This window comes from Sinohyriopsis cumingii, chromosome 6 (genome assembly GCF_028554795.1).
Source record: "Sinohyriopsis cumingii isolate HCF-2022 chromosome 6, ASM2855479v2, whole genome shotgun sequence".
In the NCBI taxonomy this organism is placed as follows: Eukaryota; Metazoa; Mollusca; class Bivalvia; order Unionida; family Unionidae; genus Sinohyriopsis; species Sinohyriopsis cumingii.
Genome location: NC_142966.1, coordinates 36424499 through 36443562, shown reverse-complemented (window position 1 = coordinate 36443562; position 19064 = coordinate 36424499). Strand labels below are relative to the sequence as shown.

At 36.3% G+C, this 19064-nt stretch overlaps 1 protein-coding gene across 1 annotated transcript in view; it reads right to left on the bottom strand.

The window, feature by feature from the left end:
- LOC149796718 (inverted formin-2-like) overlaps positions 1 to 18501 on the bottom strand; it is a 207495-nt gene extending 188994 nt beyond the window's left edge. The window contains exon 1 of the mRNA XM_089961357.1: positions 18328 to 18501. The gene's annotated coding sequence lies outside the window, so the exon portion shown is untranslated. The remainder of the gene's footprint in view (positions 1 to 18327) is intronic.
- Positions 18502 to 19064: the final 563 nt, after the last annotated feature.

Sequence of the window (19064 nt, the reverse complement as noted above, 5' to 3'; positions counted from 1 at the left end):
CTCTCACATGTTGGTACATTATACATACCTCTTGATTTAATATGTAAAACACTCTTTAAGATTAAAAATAGGTGTTATTACGATCACACTGATCGCACATATACATTTATACTCAGAGTCTCCCCACCTTAGATCAAGCAAGTATCCGGTCTGGTCAATTAGTTTGAAATGTATCCTTGATAATAGCGGATTATGACATCGTAGATAGACCGGATTGATCGGTTCTTGTATAGTCAAATATCTGGGAGGAACTTGTGGGGTAAAAGTATAAAGAATATACCCCTGTTGAGCTTGATTTGATTATGTCAGATTTGCCTGATAACCACCATCGATTGTATCGCATACAAGATTGACCACGATCGTCGAGTTTATATTTACGATTCCCGGCAAAATATGACAGCCATCGCCAGAGGCACTGTTGTCAGCGCGAAGAATGTTATTTTGCTGTGATATTATTGCTCTCCACTTATCATGTAAATCCTTAAACACTTTTTCACTGTATATATTAATAAATTCACGTATTTTATCTACTTCAAACCCGAGAAATTTGAATCCTGGAAAATATATTTCGTTTATCGAATAAGCATTATAAAAATGCAGCCTTTCGTCTTCATCTACTGTATTTGTCACTCATGATTTAGCACTGTTATGAACAAGCTCAGAATCAAATATAATTTTATTTAATATTTCTATTTCCTTGATGAAATCACTTTCAAAATCGGGAGAATGCTTGAATTTATCAGCACTGGCTATGTATTCATGAAATAATTGTGACAAATACGTAAGATGTTTAATATATTCATCATTGATAGCTTTGTACGCACTATCAAGGTCACCCCACCATCTGGACATATTTTTGCTGCTTGGAAAAAAACAATTTTGTTCATAACTCAGTTAATCCATGATATGATCTATCAACTGAAGCAAAATCAGCCCACGTCGGTTCAGGTACTTGTGCAGCCATATGGGGAGCTACTTCAGGCTAACCCAAGACACTTCTAATCGCGATTGATAAATATCAACGGTGTAATGAGGTGAATTTATTTCTACCGCGGCCGACAAAGTTGGTTCATGAAACGTTATAGCTATATTTGATTCACATTCAGTTCTCGACTTTATTCTAAGCTGATATTCGTCATTGATTTGTTATATTTGATTATTTACCGTCGGAATACCTACAACTTGCCCGTCCGGGGTTCCATCTGGCTTTTTGTTTCTTTGCAAACACCAACGATTTATTTAAAGCCAACCCACCAAACGATCTTGCCCTGATATTAGGCCAGCTGTAATATACACCCAACTGTTATAACGCTCTTTCTTTCACTGGAATTGCAGTCGGAAAATTAACATTAAATTCAGGACTGGCTGAGCTTAATGATATCATCGTGGTTTTTACCGGCGTTGTATTCCTGACGATCTGCAATAACAGTTCTGTCATTATTCAAATATCAGTTGTCTAAATCAATTACTTCGTTGTAGATTTTAACCATCGCGTGAAACTCAGAATCTGATTTTACGCTATCATTGAGGCTTGGCCATATCAGCGAGGATAATTTAGAATATGCGTGCGTCGATGCATGTAATTTTACTACATAATTGCATAATGTTGCATTCGTGCACGGGGATACTGTTGCGCGATGATATTAAAAATATCAGCAATCGTTGTTGACGCTGACACACAAATTGTAAAAATTGCGGCTGGTTGCACCGGCCCCAATGGTGTTACCGCCGACAAAATTACGCCGGCTCCAGCAATAACAACAGACGATGAATAAACCACAAGGTCGATAACAATTACACGTCTACGATATATGTTTTTACTTTTACTACATACTCGTAAACCATATCTTTCAGCGCTGTTTGCCATTCACCCACTTGTTTGTACCTAAAATTCTGCACGTTTGGTATGCTCATTCTACCCTATTTAGTAAACAACTGAGGCGTTTCAGCGACAAATTTCAAGCATCACCGGTAAGCCGTTGAGCTTAATTTTTTTATCAGATAATTCCAGAATAAGGTTTCTTCGTTGCCGATATTTAACACAAAAGATACAGTTTCAGAACACTTATCGGTTGCATGATGCCACGGATACGTAGTGTGTATACTAAATTTTGCAGCGCTGAACACGGACAGTCTATACACACTAATGACGTCCGCGGTATGTTTGACAGTGTTATTTTGCTGTGACCATGTTGATAATCCTGATGACACTGTGTAAGCGTTGTTGGTAATCTGCGTGTGGGGAAGTTTAATCAGATTAGTTTTTTTAACGTTATAGGGAATGCCACTTATCCTCTAGTTATTTTTTCGATTCAGTATCTGACATATTTTAATCGTTTCAATTCCTGACATAGCGGTCTTATTACCATCAAGTTTTGCGTTAATATCAGAGTTTCACGTCAACAGTCAAAAGGGTTCCAAGGAAATCATCTGCGAGTTTATTGAGGTTTTGAAAATTTCTACGAGTATTTAAAAACATATTTACGTGAACGTCATATTCAGCTCGTAACGCTGATACTTTAGTATCTACGGTATTATAGTTATTGTCTACTTATTTTGTTTGTTGCAGCATCTTCATCAGCTGTTAACGCAACTATTTTATTTCCGTTCATCCTGTGTTCACCTGTCATTGTATCGCCGGTGATCCGCAAATGATTATCAACAACTTTTGCACCTCATTTCTAATAGCTGCAATTGATATATTTGAACCTCTGATTTTATCACCGTCAGTAAATACTAGAATGGTATCAGTGGTAGCACCGAGAACTCTACAAATTAAGTCATTGCATCTGATATTACGCGTTTTTAAAACACTTCATCTCGGTCAACTCCAGAGAGGTTCATAATACCAGCGAGTTCATCTTTGGTCGCATAATTTGATAAATCTACGTTGTCGAATTTGTTTTTTGTCTTTGGACGAAGAGGATCTTCCGTAAATATTTACCGTTATATCTACCATTATACTTTAAGATCACTTTATATCGCGCGGAAAGGCCATGTACTTTTATAATCATGCACGACTTATGAAGTGGTTATATTGATTTTGATATAGCGTCGATAACAGCAATTGCTTCACGGTCGCATATTGGCTGATCAGTTATTGTCTGTGTTGATAATGATGAATACCAGATATGCGTTTTCAACGCCTGAGTTTTTATTGATTTCACGTAATTCATAAATCCTTTTGGTGGAGCCAACCCATATCAATCAAAATATATAATTCCACGTCGATCAATCGCGTATGCCACCCAATGTGTGTCAACGCCGGTACTATTATCAAGATTGATAATGTCTGTTTCAATATTGTTTCGTTTGAAAGGTAACTGATCGCGCATAAATACACCTCTGAATTATTTTATATTTAATTTCTTAGTAGCATAAGTAAATCAAAATTTGACATCAGTGACACTAACGAATTGTTCCTGGAAGTCTCAGACGTTTTCAGTATCGATAAGGAGTTCCTGGTAATCTTAGGTCCAGTCCGTTCACGGATCGCCCTCTTTTTCATTCCTTGTCCAGTTGCGTTCTTTAATGCCATTCCAGAGGCGGTTCCAACATCACCTAACGAGGCTACCTTTGCAACGGCGGAAGCTTTAGTAGTTATCAATGCGGTATCTGCTCAAGTAATGGAAATAAAATTTCTGTTTTAATCGAGTCTCTGTTGGCAACCGCAGAAAGATTGAGTTTAACACCGGTTTCTGATTGTTTGGCATTATTGAAATGCTTGAGCTGAAAGTTCGGTCAAAGATAAATTATTTTGACCAACTTTGATCTGATCTCGCTTTAGTGAACTTCTTATTCCGGTGCGTTTTTCTGATTGTGATTGAATCCTTTTAATCTGACCAGGAGTGAGACTGACATTGACATGTTGATATGAATTACAATATCTGTGACTGATTCATTTACATATTCAGAACATTATGTGTTCCAAAAATGTTAAATATTTTCCACTGGCGCGTCAATAACTCTCATTCGTCCACCAGCACCCTCGACTAACATTGATTTGTCGCTGACGATAACAGCTATTGCTCTGTAATTAACACCGCCACCTGTATTTTCGCTGGCTTGAAAATGAATATCACCAACAGATTGCTTGAATGCATCAAGATGCTCTAACGAAAAATAATATATCGGATACAAATTTTTAAAATCTAATTGTGATATTTACATTTCTGTGTCTACGTTTTGATCGCGCCCCATAAATGTCATTAACCGATGATACACACGCGCTATATGATTTTGATCAAAATTCAGTAGTATATTTTCAGTTGGTTCTTGTAGTCCGTTTATCCGTAAAGAAACTTCACTAACTCCAAATTTGTCAAATATCATATGACTACGCGTTTGTGAGTTTAATCGCGTAGATTCCTGAAAAGCAACAAATATATAAAGCGGTTCACAAACACCTTGCTATGATGCTATATGCCATGCAAATAAGCCATTAATGTTAGTTTGAGTACTATCCATGGTTACTGTTAATGATGACAACAGTGATTTACCGCCTTGAGCCGTAAAAGATAGCAGTAGCTGAAATTCGGCGATCGTTGGAGTCATTAGTGGCATCCACAACGAGAGTTGTGCTAGTATTACTTTACCAGCATCGCCCATAGGTCGCCAGATAGCGTCGTCGTCGGTAACCTTTCTTACAAGAGCAACTGTATGCTTAGCTCCAAAGATAACTTTTCTAACATTTCTGCAAAATCCAAAGATGTGAGGTAGGGGATTCGCTCATGAAAAACCTCTACGATTTCGTCCCAACATTGATCGATGCTTTACGAATCCTAGGTTGAATTCTGGATTAGCACCATGAACAATCGGTCACAGATCAACGTCGGCGGCGTCGGCAAAATTTCTTGGTCGTTTTATATTAAACGGTATGTCGCTAGGATGGTCGGAAGTGTCCTTCTCAAAAATCATTGTGGGGCCGGCTGATCTTGTATAATCATCAGAGTATCATGCTAAACCTATTATTGTTGTGGCAACGTCGACGTCTTTCGGAATTGTTTCAGTATTTATTCCATCAATTGTATACGTAGCACTGTCAAACAGCGCCATGATGCCGTTATTGACAAAACTAATTCTAACTTCATCTGCATATGCAGTATCGTCTGTTTTTAAGATTTCACCTTCTATTTCAATAAAAGCCTCAGCGGGTAAGAAATATCTACTTGTATCATGAACTTGTAATTCGACTCGTCCACGTTGATTTGGTATTTGTGCATCACAAGAATAAAATTCATAATCGCGTACAGATTCATCCTTGAGAACTAGCGCATCCATATCTAACGCTGGATTGGATATACGCTTAAACATCTGTATTATAATTATCTTCGTCTAACACGAAGACCATTTCGGGAAATACCACTTCCAACTATCAAACTTGAAGCTATATTTTTTTCTGCTTCACCGGCCAACTCTGCTAGTTTTTTATTTGCGGCTTGATTTATTATTTTACTGACATTCGCAAATATAATTTAGGTGTTGGCTAATTTTACTTGTGGTTGCGTTTTCGTCGTATTAATCGTGCTAGTCTATCCTTGATTGCTGAACGATTTACCGGCAACATCACCAACAGCACCAATACCCTTATCACGAACAACGTCAATAGTTTTCGTTACTGGTTGTTTTGCAATCGGTATTACTTTTGTGGCTATCCTTCTGAATAGACCCTGAATAACATCGCAGAGCCGATCACCGTAAATCGCTTTATAAAAAGGTAATCGCGAATTCATCACCTTGACCATTGTATGTCCACGTTGAGCATTATGTGCGATGATCTTATTTATTATTCATGTATTTAATCACTGTGATACTCGTCAATGATTTCATCAATGAGAGACCGATACACCTCGATGTCCATGATACCACCTGTAAATAATCTTCGACAAATATCAGCTGCTTCATTAATAATTTCTGGAGAATTATTTCCAGCACGTTTCCCTCCAATCAGAATTTCTAGTCGTTCTACGTCAGAAAGAACGTTGCTGGGACTGAGTTTATCAGGCAGCGGAAGGGTTTTTACATTGCCAGTGACAAGACCTCGTCCTGATTTTTTGCTTAGTTGTTGTAATAGTGGCTGTGGTTTTGTTGTAACCGTGCAAGGTAGTTATCTATTGCATTTATCAATACAATATATCTACTATCACTATTTCGAGCCTGATCAACTCCGTAGTGTATACGATATATCCATTTGTACCAGGTATCACGGCTTACAACATCATTGATATACTAAGGTTTCAAAACTTCTCCTCGCCGATCAAACCTTTGCACGGCAAACTCATCTAATTCTTCCACTTTAGTAATACTTTTTAAGTATGCAATACTACTTTCGGTAAATTTATCATTTACATCAAGTTTGGCCCTTGCTTGTTCTGATTCTGATTCTGTTTCTGGTTCTGGTTCTCGTATACGATTTTTTATATCGCCTATTTGAGCACGAGCTTGGTCAATACCCTCAAATATTTCTCGCACTGGTGAGCAGCAGCTATTTCACATGGAAGTTCTCGTAGAATCTTTTTTTTTTTTTAGTTCTTTCTGCTATTTTTCCAGTTGCTTTAGCGGTTTGCTCAAACGTAGGAAGAAGGCCTTTGGTAGCCTCTGTAACCCATTCGGTAACCTTCGTAACCGGTTTTAATAATTATTCTGCACCCTCTGCAAATACCACCTGAGACTCCTAGCGTTCTTGTAATGTTTGTCTAACATAATCACGAACGAGAAGAAATATTTTGATTGCTTCTAATCTCTCTCCAGCCAATCTAGATGTATGACACTTCATAGCTGATGCCATTATTGATATAAAAATGATTTAATTACAGCAGCAGAGGGGGCGCGACCACAAATAAGTGTCATTGCGGATAAACGCGCGTGCATACTTTTTAAACAACACAAAGACAAAAATACAGTAACAAAACTAAACTAACCCAATTAGAGAAACTCTCGGTTGGTTAGAGGCTTTGGTTTGACGTTATTGACCTTATTTTTCGTTTTCGTAGGAGGCTTTCATTTTAAAAAAGGACCTTCTAGAAATTGTTGGGTTCGCTCCCTCTGCTGTTATTACACACTGTTTATTTATAAATTGTTTTACAGACGTCACGATTGTGTACGCAAATATTCTCAATGCAACGCGCACAACTTCCCCGTCAATTTGAGTCCGTAACAAACCTTTGTCAACATTAGTCATCACGTATATTCAAAACAGTAATTTGATTTTATTGTCGATAAGAAATTTTACTTAATCGAAATGATACATAGATTATATTTGAAATTAAGTGCCTCTACAGCACGAAGATAAAAATAAGGCTGCAAGTTCCCGTGCTTATATCGAAAGATATAATAGTGAAATATAACAGCAATAGTCTATATTGCTATCAAATGGAAAAGAAGTTATTTTTTTTACTAACAGACAATATTTATGTTTTTTAAAAATATTTTTCATGATGTCCCTAAGCTTGTTATCCTGAAAGAATATTTCCGGACAATGATCTTCGGGATACAACAGTTACGGAATTAAAATTTCATACGTGTATTATGCCAGAACCTTTATGTACGAATTCCGTTCGCGAATACAAGTGCTTGTGCCAAAGACAGCTGACAAACAAATTTTAATTAGTACGGTCAAATATTTTATTTGTAGTTGAGATAAAGGACGTAGGATGAGACTGAATGAAAGCGTGAACCATTCATAGAAGTTTTATCTTCAGTGTATTAAAATCAAATATGTGCCTAACAGAACATGGTTTTGTGTCAAATGTCAAAACCATGTATTCCTGAAATGCTTTTACAAAATATGAAATTATATATTAACGATTAGCTTTCTAACCTTAACAATAACCAAATTATTGATTTCAGCCACGACAACTGATAAGCATTACATGTCTCTACTTGTTTGCTTATCCATTTGTTTATGTGTCTTTTTATTGATGGATCTGTTTGTTTATGACAGAATAACAAAGATGGTTGAAATTTCAATGTTGTACTTGAATACAAAAAAGTGGGAAAGTCACACATTCGGTCTCTTCGGGGTCGGTTGACATGCACAACAGAATGTGATGTATTATTATATTCTTACGCACAAAATGATACGTGCCTTCATACTTATGTGGGAAGAACAATGTTATTAGGTGCCGGTTTGCGTGGCTAGGGAATCAAAATGGCGGATATGGAAGGACATACGTTTTGTGACGTCACGTGTAAAAAACGGATAGTCCAGCCCCTCACAAAATGCCGGGCAACCTATGATAAGAACTTTTCGCTGAGTTCATCTTTGAAGGTACTTCATAATTAGATTTGATTTATTATAGGATTAAATGATCATGGTTGGGTACTTATCGATGTGTAAATTTTACCTAATCACTCACAAAGTAAAGGCCATTATTTATCCTTATAAGTCCAATTTCGTCCTTTCTTCCGTCAAATCAACTTATTCCATCAACAATGCATTCCAGTTTGAGTAGCGTGCACTTTCCTTTCATTGGCCGCTTCACATCGCCCCATGATACATAACCTGTACAGAATCACACGAACATATTGACTACTGTCACAGTAACGTTTAGTCAGAAACTTCATACTTTACATCTTAGGAAATGGCTGCGGATGGTTTCGACACATTTAGTTCATTTACACCATTCTTGTTCAATAATTAGTCAGTCCCATCTGCTACTTCAGATGATCACGACCATACATAATAACAGCTGATACAGAATGAGCAAGAGTGCTAGATTACATTTCCAATCAAACCTTAAATCATATTGGATTTTATCAATGAGCACAATGGAAATATAAACAAGATGATGCTATCCCTTACTAACATATAGGTAACAATGAAATAAATTGTGTACATGAATAAAATTTTATATCATTCTCTACATCGTTAATACTTGTAAAGACCCGTTCAGTGATCTAATGTCAAATGAAATGGAACTACTGTCACATTTACATTTATTCGGACCGCTTGGGTGGGCTAGTGGTTAGAGCGCCCTCCTTGGATGAGGGAGATCGTGGGTTTGATCCCCGGCTGAGTCATACTAAAGACTTAAAAAAATAGTAGTAACAGCTGCCTCGCTTGGCGCGCAGCATTGAGAGGTTAGTGTTAGGAATGATCGGCCTGGTGTCAGGATAATGTGACTGGGTTGGACATCGTGCTTCATGTCTGCGGCATGATGCCCCAGTGCTAGACATCACTGTAAACTGGCACACTGCAGACATCGTAGCGATATGACTGAAATTTTGTTAAAGCTACGTTAAAAGTCCAAATCACACACACACACACACACACACACACACACACACACACACACGTTTATTCGGCAACTTCTTACTTTACATCTTAGGCACCGGTTACCCGTGTTGTCAGCACATTTCTTTTCATATAAATAAAATAACATTCCTTTTTAATTTTAGTGTGTCCTAAACAGGAATAACATTTTTTTTAAAAAAAATCTTTTTCATCAGCGTTAATACTTAGCATGACCCTTTCAGTTATCTATGTGAAGTTAACTGTGCAGTTGTTAAATGTAGAGTTGCTCGCAAAACCGGCCATATGTTTTGTTTGGTTGCGTAGTTGAGTGCTGGAGTGCTGGAAGGAATTAATGATTAAAAATCTAAAATAATTTAAATTTGCAAAATGATCACATTTATGGACTATTATATACATTTTTCAATGGTGTTAAGTCACATTTGTGGAGATGGTAGTTTTACCATTTAAAAACTTTATTCAGTCTTTTAATAATGATCTCATAAATATTTGTTTTTATTTTTGTGTACGTGGTAATATTTACCATACCACCAACAACCACACACGTCATTTAAATAAGCAAACAAAATTAAAATAAATAAAAAATAAAAGAAATTACCATTGAAAACGCAAAAGCCCCATTTTGTGTTTCGTCTAGTAGCCTCTTAGTATTGATTTATTTCAATAGCCTTTAAAACCTCCTCAGATAATTTCTCAAATCTCGGTTTATATCCCTCAGCGGCCACAAAATTTCCTGGCCCAGTTCCCACGCTATTATAGTTGTTGTTGTGTATGGCTAGGGTGACTGATGTCATGGGGTGCTGTGTGAGGGAATTTATCAAACTGTTGTTACTTTCAGCATTTGTAACATCCATCGCATGATCGTCAAATCCATCTTCATCTGCTTCAATCGCAGCTATTATTTCTTTTTACTCCTTGTCATCTAATTGTTCAAAGAAAATCCGCAGAAAATTGCAAAATCACCGTAATCGGCCATAAAGCGCGACTATATAACACTCAAACGCCAAATTGTAAACTATGCATTTCAATCAAAGAATATTTGAAAAGTATAAAAAATGGTATAAGTTCTGTTTATTTGCTGAATAACAAAATTAAAAGATGAAACAGACGTTTCACAATGACGTGTCTGCAATGTTTATTTATATTGCAAACAGTACAAAAAACCGAAAGTAGTCCCATAATTTATCGATGTGTAAAAAAATTCCAGATCAGTATCACGTGAACGTGTACGTGAATCGTATTGCAGAAAATCCGTTTCATTCATAAAAATTGGAATTATTATCATTTAGACACAATGGAAAGTTCAGTACTGAGAAACAAGTTTCTAGAATATATAGTTTAATTAATTGTGATCTGATTCGTGTCAGATCACAGTTAATTGATTCATGTCAGTAGTTTATACTTCAAAGTTTAAATTGGTATTCAAAGTATATTATTAAAGACAGAAACATGATATTTTAATATGTTGCGTATATTGAATTTTAAAATAAAATGAAAATAAAAATTATTTTCTATTTTAAAAAAATGAATTTTCGTTTTTAATTTTTTAATCTTTTTCTCCAAAATGCATATATAATATTTATTGGGGATGATATTAAATATTATCAGCATGTATGTATCTCTACACCATATATAAGCTGCAATGGTAGATATTTGTCAACTTGTGTCAGAGAAAACATCTTTGAATGTCAAAATGAGACCTTTATTTAAAATACATGAAGACAGCTTTCAAGTTGTGCTTGTAGGTCATCCAAACTATTTATTATGGGTCTAAGCAAATACTTTATACCTTTATGATGAGGTGACTTCCTGAGTAACACATTTCTGTTTGTATAGAATTCAGTGATTGTTTGTAAACGGAGTTATATGGTACTTAATAAGGGGACAGAGATGAAAATTTTATGGTAGAACCTGCTCCCATTATCCAATAAATCATTTGAAACTATTATAGAAGGACAGATGTGCAAAGAAATATAGGTCAAAGGGATATGTACCATATAGTGAAAGAAAACAGCACAATGAAGTAAGATGAATACACGTTGCATTCCATTTGATTGTTATGCTTAGTTAAGACATTGACTGATGTAGTACGGCATTGTGGGCTATGCTGATAATATGGGGATTCTAATAAACCATTTAACTTGATGCATTATTAATTACTAATAATAATTATTGGGTGACATTCTGAAGATTACACCAAAAATATTCAACAGATTATTTGAGTTTAACCTTGTACAACTGATCTTAACATGGTCATATAGTTTCCACTTAAGCAAATACCCATTTAGTTTAGAATGTTTACACTTAGGATGTCAATTAAAATCTCATTGTACCTATAGTGGACATGTAAGGAACATATATGGCTGTATGCACTTAAAATATCACGGATAAGTTTAGTTATATTATATTTGGACTTAGTACATTGTTACTTAACATCTCCGCATACAGGTATGTGCTAATGTTTGCATCAATGATCAAACCTCACCGTCCGCACATTGCATTCAACTTTATGATACTTAGTGTACCTAATTAGTTGTTTAGCCTGTAAATGGCTAAATACACTTCTAGACACCTCTAATATTTTTGGAATGTATTATCACTTTAATACATGCCCATTGCTTCACGTTTCCGAGTTTCAATATGTCGTTAATTTTTTTTTCCCGTGCTTGCACCCATAATGTTATTTGGAATCTCCACATCTAATACATTATAACTTCATTTACCTACATCTCACTGTTCTCTAAGATAAGTGAAACATGTTATAACTGTTTTAGGTCTAGCCCGGTATTTTGAACAAAATGGAAGAGTTGGAATAGTTTGGAAGCTCTCCGGTAGTCAGAAGGTGGTAGTAAGGTTTCATAAGAGCATATACAAGGTACCTGACATAAGTGACCGGTATTAGTTCATATTACCACACTAATATACAGCACCTCATTGACATGACTTAGGTCTTCATGATGGAGATCAGCACCATTGTTCAGTTATGGTATAGCCTTCCTGGAAATGTATTTTCTTATCACATTGTCGCATTTTGTGGTTATCAACATTGCCATGGAATGCATATTTGCTACGAAACAAGGTACTAATCACATCACAATTTTCAGTTTGGTTGTGCTATTATTTCTACTAGCAACTAGCTGAGTACCCGATACAATAAAGTTGGAAAATAGCACCTGTCATTGTTTCTTAGTGTGTACTCATATATGCATCTGGACAGGCATATTGCAATTTGCTGCCAAAATCACAGAGAGCTGTCATGCTTCACTGTCCCTGGGAAAAATGCTATCATTTGTATAGAAACAAACTACCTCTTGTTTTAAATACCAAGCATTAGTCAACCGTGCTTGTTAAATTTTTTCAATTTGAATTTTAAACTTGTATGAAAATCATTTTGTTCCCGTTAATACTAAATTAAATTAGTAATTTATATTTTCATTAGAATTTGATTTATCGATGTTTATTTATATTTCAAACATTTTTCCAGACAGGCCTCATCTTGTATTATAACTTCGTTTTACTCCATTTAAAAATTTCTATAATTAAGGAACATATAGCAAATATAGGTTTGGTTTCTCAAGATCACACAGACGACCACAGTATAATGCACAAATTCTCAAGAGTGCAAAATTACCTTGCAAAACTTTATTAATTAATTAATTAATCTTGAGAAACCCAACCTATATTTGCTATATCTTCCTTAATTAATTAATTGCAAAACTTGTACCCTGTGGTACACCAGCACTACACACTTTCTGACAGCTGTCACATGTCTTGTTTGCAAGGAAATTTAAAGACTTGATGTATAAAATTGAAATAGGTGTGGCATGCAAATATGAAAGTTTGACTGAAATTGGCCATCAATAATTTGGCATGACAGGATTCAGATCACAATTATATCAGTTCCGGTTCACTACCCATTAATGTCTTCCCAATCTGTTCTTAGAGTATTTGTTCCTGACTTCTTTTGGTGGTAATACCATAATTAGATTTAGGCATTTTTGGTGTTGATATCAAGGTATTTTTGCACTCTTGACAATTTGTGCATTATGGTGTGGTCGCCTGTGTGTATTTCGGCGACAGTACACAGTATATACAAGGGCATTGATTATAATTCGGTAGTGCAATCTGTGACCCAATGTACAGGGATTTGTTTAAAGTTCAGCCTAAAAAGAATGCTAGATAACATTCACCGTGAATTTATCTTTGAAGGTACTTTATAATACGACATAATTCATAATGATTTGGACACAATGGATTGTACTTTACTGAGAAACAAATGGACAGAATGTATAGTAAAATTAAATGCGATCTGATTTCATATCCGTATATTAGATTTCACTGTAGTTGACATCATACACGATCGGTGATATCAGGACATTTACTATCTTGTATTCACATGTCTGATTATTCATATTTAACAGGAATTGTTTTCTCAAAAATCTAGGCAACTAATACCTAAAACATCTTTTGTGCTTACAGGTGAATTGAAAAAAAAAATTGCTAAAATGATCGGTGCTGAATGAAATATATTCCATAAAAAACATTGCAAAAGAATGAAATATTAGTTTTATTTTAATGTCTATATTGAAGATTTTACTGACATTGTATTTGTTTCAAGAAAGCAAAGAATCAGCGAACGAAGAAAAGCAATATTCATTGATATAAATTAAGCCTTAATATGGGTTGATGCATTATGCTTCCTTTAGAAACGTAACTCTGTGAAAGGAAAAATGTATGACAAATTAACAAACAATCAAGCATGTTGCAAGCCGATTTGAACACATAGCATGACATCAACCGAAATGGTTGATAAAAGTTGCACAAATACCAGCGCCATGGCGCAGTGCTTTGCTTTTGAGCACTTTTTTACTCCAATGGGCTGGCCTAAAAACTGATGTACTGGCAAGGGTATAAGATACATTGATCACTCGCATACCATCTTAATGACACTAATGTTCACTATACCTAGACAGCCTGCGTACCATCTTGATGACACTGAGGTAAACTATACCTAGACACCCTGCGTACCATCTAAAGGACACCGATGTACACTAGACTTAGATAGCCTGTGTACCATCTTAATGACACTGATGTACGCTATACATAGACAGCCTGCATACTATTTTAATGACACCGATGTAAACTACACCTAGACAGCATGCTTACCATCTTAATAACACTGATATTCACTATATATATATATGGCAAGCTGCACATTACGTGGGCTTAGTTTACCTTGCTATGTATGCTGTGGAAGAGAAAAGTCTTTGGATAAGTGAAACTATAAAAATTTATGAAAATATATCAGTGATATATTGTATACCTGGCGTCTCGTCGTCGTACCTAATTTTTCTTTCATATTTCCGATGCGTTTTCTCATGTTAGCATCTAAATATTAATTGCACGTACTCTTCCGAAAAATGTAAATGAGCCGTAAGTAAGGTATAGAAGAGAACGTGAACGGCCATTCATATCGCCACTGGCTATAAATGACAGCTGCCTTTCATGTCCTAATCTATATTCAATTTAATGTTCTCTCTAAAGTCTCAGCTATAATCCTCAACTGATGCACATCATTATAAGGCAGGGGGTTATGTCAGGCGTAAATAAATATCATCGAAAACCCCAACAAAATAAAGAATTAAATTAGACCCAAATCACATACAACACATTCATTTCAAATAAATTGAATCCCTTGTTCGACAGAAGAGATGTATTACATAATCAATCCCCGGAGTCCCATTTGAAAGTTTATATTTTTTCCATGGAAATAAATGAATTCAAAATCAAGCACATCAATATTCGACGTCCAGGTTTAACATAATAGAATATCATAGATAACCACTTCGTTACCAAAGGAAAGTGAAGATTCTCTAGGAGTTCAGACACCACGTCCTGGATGTTCCGAAATGCAAAACGCAATTTCTTCCCATTCTCATCATGGTTTGATATGACGCATAACGATTAATTTTAATCACCACCAGTTTCCCCCCTCCCCGCTAGAAACCTCATTAGTCCAATGTCACCACGCAATAGCATTGTTATCAATTACAACTGGATCGTCAGTCTTTATGATGACCAAAACGCCATCGTGTTAGATGCAACAGAGCACATATATGTGTCCGACGGCACGTTGGAAATTACGTCGGGTGCCGCCGGAAGTTACGTCAGCATCCTTACCGGTGTCTGATGCTTTCCTTTCAAGATAACATTCTCGCAAAACGTAATATGAGTTATGAAACTCATCATCAACTCTGGCACTATTCACCATCTACCCGCGTGGATACTTCAAAGAGACTCAATGTAAAGGTCTCGTAGACTACTTTAGGTTGGGGTGGGGTGCACCCAGTATTATCTTGAATTATTACAGAGACCCACCCTGGCTCGTTTTTGTTAGAAATTGAAGTAGTGATAGAGATGCAAAGCTCCGAGCCCCCAGTCAGCGATGCCGACAGTTAAATTACTGAATACACAAAAGTTGGAATTCAAATAAACAACAAATTTAATGCCATTCAATAACATACAGTCCTTCCTCAAATGAAATTCAATATTCAAAACCTTATCACTCGTCTTTTACTCGATCAAGTGACGGCCTATTTCATCATCTGACTTAGTGTGATAGATTTTCCTCCTGTCCTGTGTTTCTACTCATCTGTAGTATTTCTTGACTGGTACCCAGTACCCCTTCAGTTCAACAACCACGTCCTTCACCCATCCACTTCCTTCACTTCCGTTTTTTCCTTTTCTTGTCTCCCAGAGACTAGCGACCAACTGTACCAAGGTATTTCCCTTCTCTGTCTCCTACAGCTCCTCCGGTCCCTAAAAGCTTCCTAGCCGTAATAGATGCCACTTACCTGTGAATCGCACGCAGTCAAATAATGCAACATTAACAGGTTCATATGGCCATGTTATATACAACTGGCTTCCCACCCGTCCTTTTGATGTCGGCTTACACTATCGTAACATAAGCCAGCCGGCCAGCTGTGTACACATCGCTTTGACACTCATTGTTTGCAAGGCAAACACTCGCAACATTTATGATGCGAATAATCAGCCTCAGGGTCTAGCATATACATGTTGCAATCCGGCTATTGTACCTTACTTATAACGTGACACTCAGCATAAACTCGGCTTAATTTTATGTTCATGCATTCGTCTTTACACCATGTATTTTAGTGAGAGGATATCATATTAGCACAGCAATATGTTATACACCGCCCGTCGTTTTTAATTTATATAACTTCACCAATGTGAGGAGATATACCTTAAACTTCGTAACCCCCATACGTATTTCTATATTAATCCACGAGGGGAATGACGGCTTACCACTTTTCCCCAATCACTCTAATTCTGGGCCCACAAAAGTGTCCTTAACATCCATGGGCTCTCGAAATTTATACTTTAACTATTTTGACTACCGTTATTGGCTTTGCGATTATGAGGGTTCTTAGACCCCAGCCGCTGTGTTCCTTAAGTTATAAAATTTTAAAATTTCATCAAACCCGCAATCGATGTGTATGCAATTCGTTGTTTGTTTGTGATCACTCTTTGGAAGTAAATGAAGTTCCTCTGGGCTTCCTGTACGCAGTTAATTTGTGCGCAGAAGTTTTCATTCAAAAGTTTAATTCAGCCAGGCCATCTTTAAGTTGCTTGACATCCGTACTTTGACAGTTTCCGCAAGTTAATGTACATAATCTCTCTGAGTATTCAATGCACAAAATGGGGACATCATATTACTCAGCTTATAATCAGGTGATAAGTGTTTAACATTACCCCAAGTCCTTGTTGAAAATAGAAGCACCTTTCTGCTCGCCAGTTATTGTACTTGCCATTCCGCACGTACACTCTCACGCTGGTTATCAAATTTTAATTGGTGAGTGAACTCCATCAATTCATCTGGTAGAAAAGTGCACTGATTTTCTGCTGTTATCACACGCTGGTTCCATAGAGTTTGGAAGGTGTTCAGGTAATTGAATCAACTGGTTTGAAAAGAAAGTTGTACGTGCTTATGTGCTCAAACTGCATCTCTCGCGAACTGAAGTATTAGGACACCTCCACCTGAACACGTGGTTTCTATGCTTGAACTCTTAGTCACGCTCAAAAGTTATAGCAGAGTTAAACAAAGTCAGTAAGTTATTGTTTATAAAACACGTATGCCCGATTGCAGAAAAAGTTCCAATGTTTAAAAAAAAATAATTAAGAATTAAACAATGCAGAATGGCAAAAACAATATAATCAGGTCATGCACATATAACAAAGCCTTCCACATTTCATTTTGGTTTTGATTAATAGTAGAGATACAAATTTGTCAAGAAAGTCTAAATGCGAAACGCTTAAAGGAAGTGTTTACAAATATGCAAATGTGCAGCAATGGTCTAAACATCTTAACGGGTCATCTTTTCACATCTATTGTGTAATATATACTTATAATGTCTTTACTTTTTATTTTCCACCAATACTAAACATCTTCATAGCAAATCGTGATGTCACATCAGATAACGTGGAGAAATGGCGTAATATGAAATGAATCGGAATGTACTTGCAAGACGATTCAATTTACACGCTTTTATCGAGTAAAATAAAATCCCCCCCCCCCCCATGTGATAAACATAACATTACTAAAGTGCCTACTAGAAACAAAACTGTATTAAACTCGTGGAATGATTGAAATCGTTTGCTAGACAAGGCTTTGTTAAGATGAAAATTATGCAGCTCGCTTAGAATACTGTATTTAAAAAGAGTACTCGTGTACAGTCCTCTATACATGTAATTGATGTACTATGTCTGTCTGTCTGTCTGTCTGCGTGCATGCATGCATGCATGTATGTATGTATGTATGTATGTATGTATGTATGTATGTATGTATGTATGTATGTATTGATGTGTACGTATTGATGTCTTAGTGCTTCGTGTATGCATAGATGCGTGCATGCCTCAACAAACCTGGCAGATTCGTCCTTAACCTAATTAAAACGGTATCACATACTATGGTGTATATGACTCACTCGTCCATGACGCGACTTTTAACTACACGTAAATTTAGTAAGCAACAGCCAAAATATATATATACTTACTTGTCACTGTGTCTTGCACGTCACCACCAATTATTTCACTGTCCAATACATCTAACTTTCTATGTGTATTCCGGGAAAGATGCGATCGCAGTAATTGTAGACAGTCACACGCCACATTTGGCTGATAGATGTCCGTTAGCCAACGATTTGATTACTGCGCACTTTGTTGTAATCACGGTCGTCGGCTCATTGGGCGTACTGTGTGTGTGTGTGTGACGGCTCATTTGGTGTACTCTGTGTGTGTGTGTGTTTGTGTGTGTGTGTGTCTGACGGCTCATTGGGCGTACTCTGTGTGTGTGTGACGGCTCATTGGGCGTAATAAAAATTCAGTCAATATGGCTTATTCAACATTCAGATAACACCACAACACTTGTTTATATTATATTTCAACCTCAGAAATTTTAAAATCTATCACTAGAATGTGGCCAAATATCCGATGGAAAGATTATATAAATTAAAAGTAATATGGCTTTGAAAGTGTTTGTATAAAGCTATTTGATAAACCAACACTATTGGTATATCAAATTGCGATCCGCCCATGCTGCAATAATACGCATACATAAACAATCTTGAACTGTATTCTGTTGGGTTTATTCCTATAGATCAATGATGAATTTTCACTCTTTAATCATTGGTGACGTATGAAAATAAATATAAAAAGTAATAACAATCCCCGTTTTCTAAACGAATTTAACATCGTTCACAATTTAATCGGAATCCTTTCTTTGTCCATTTCC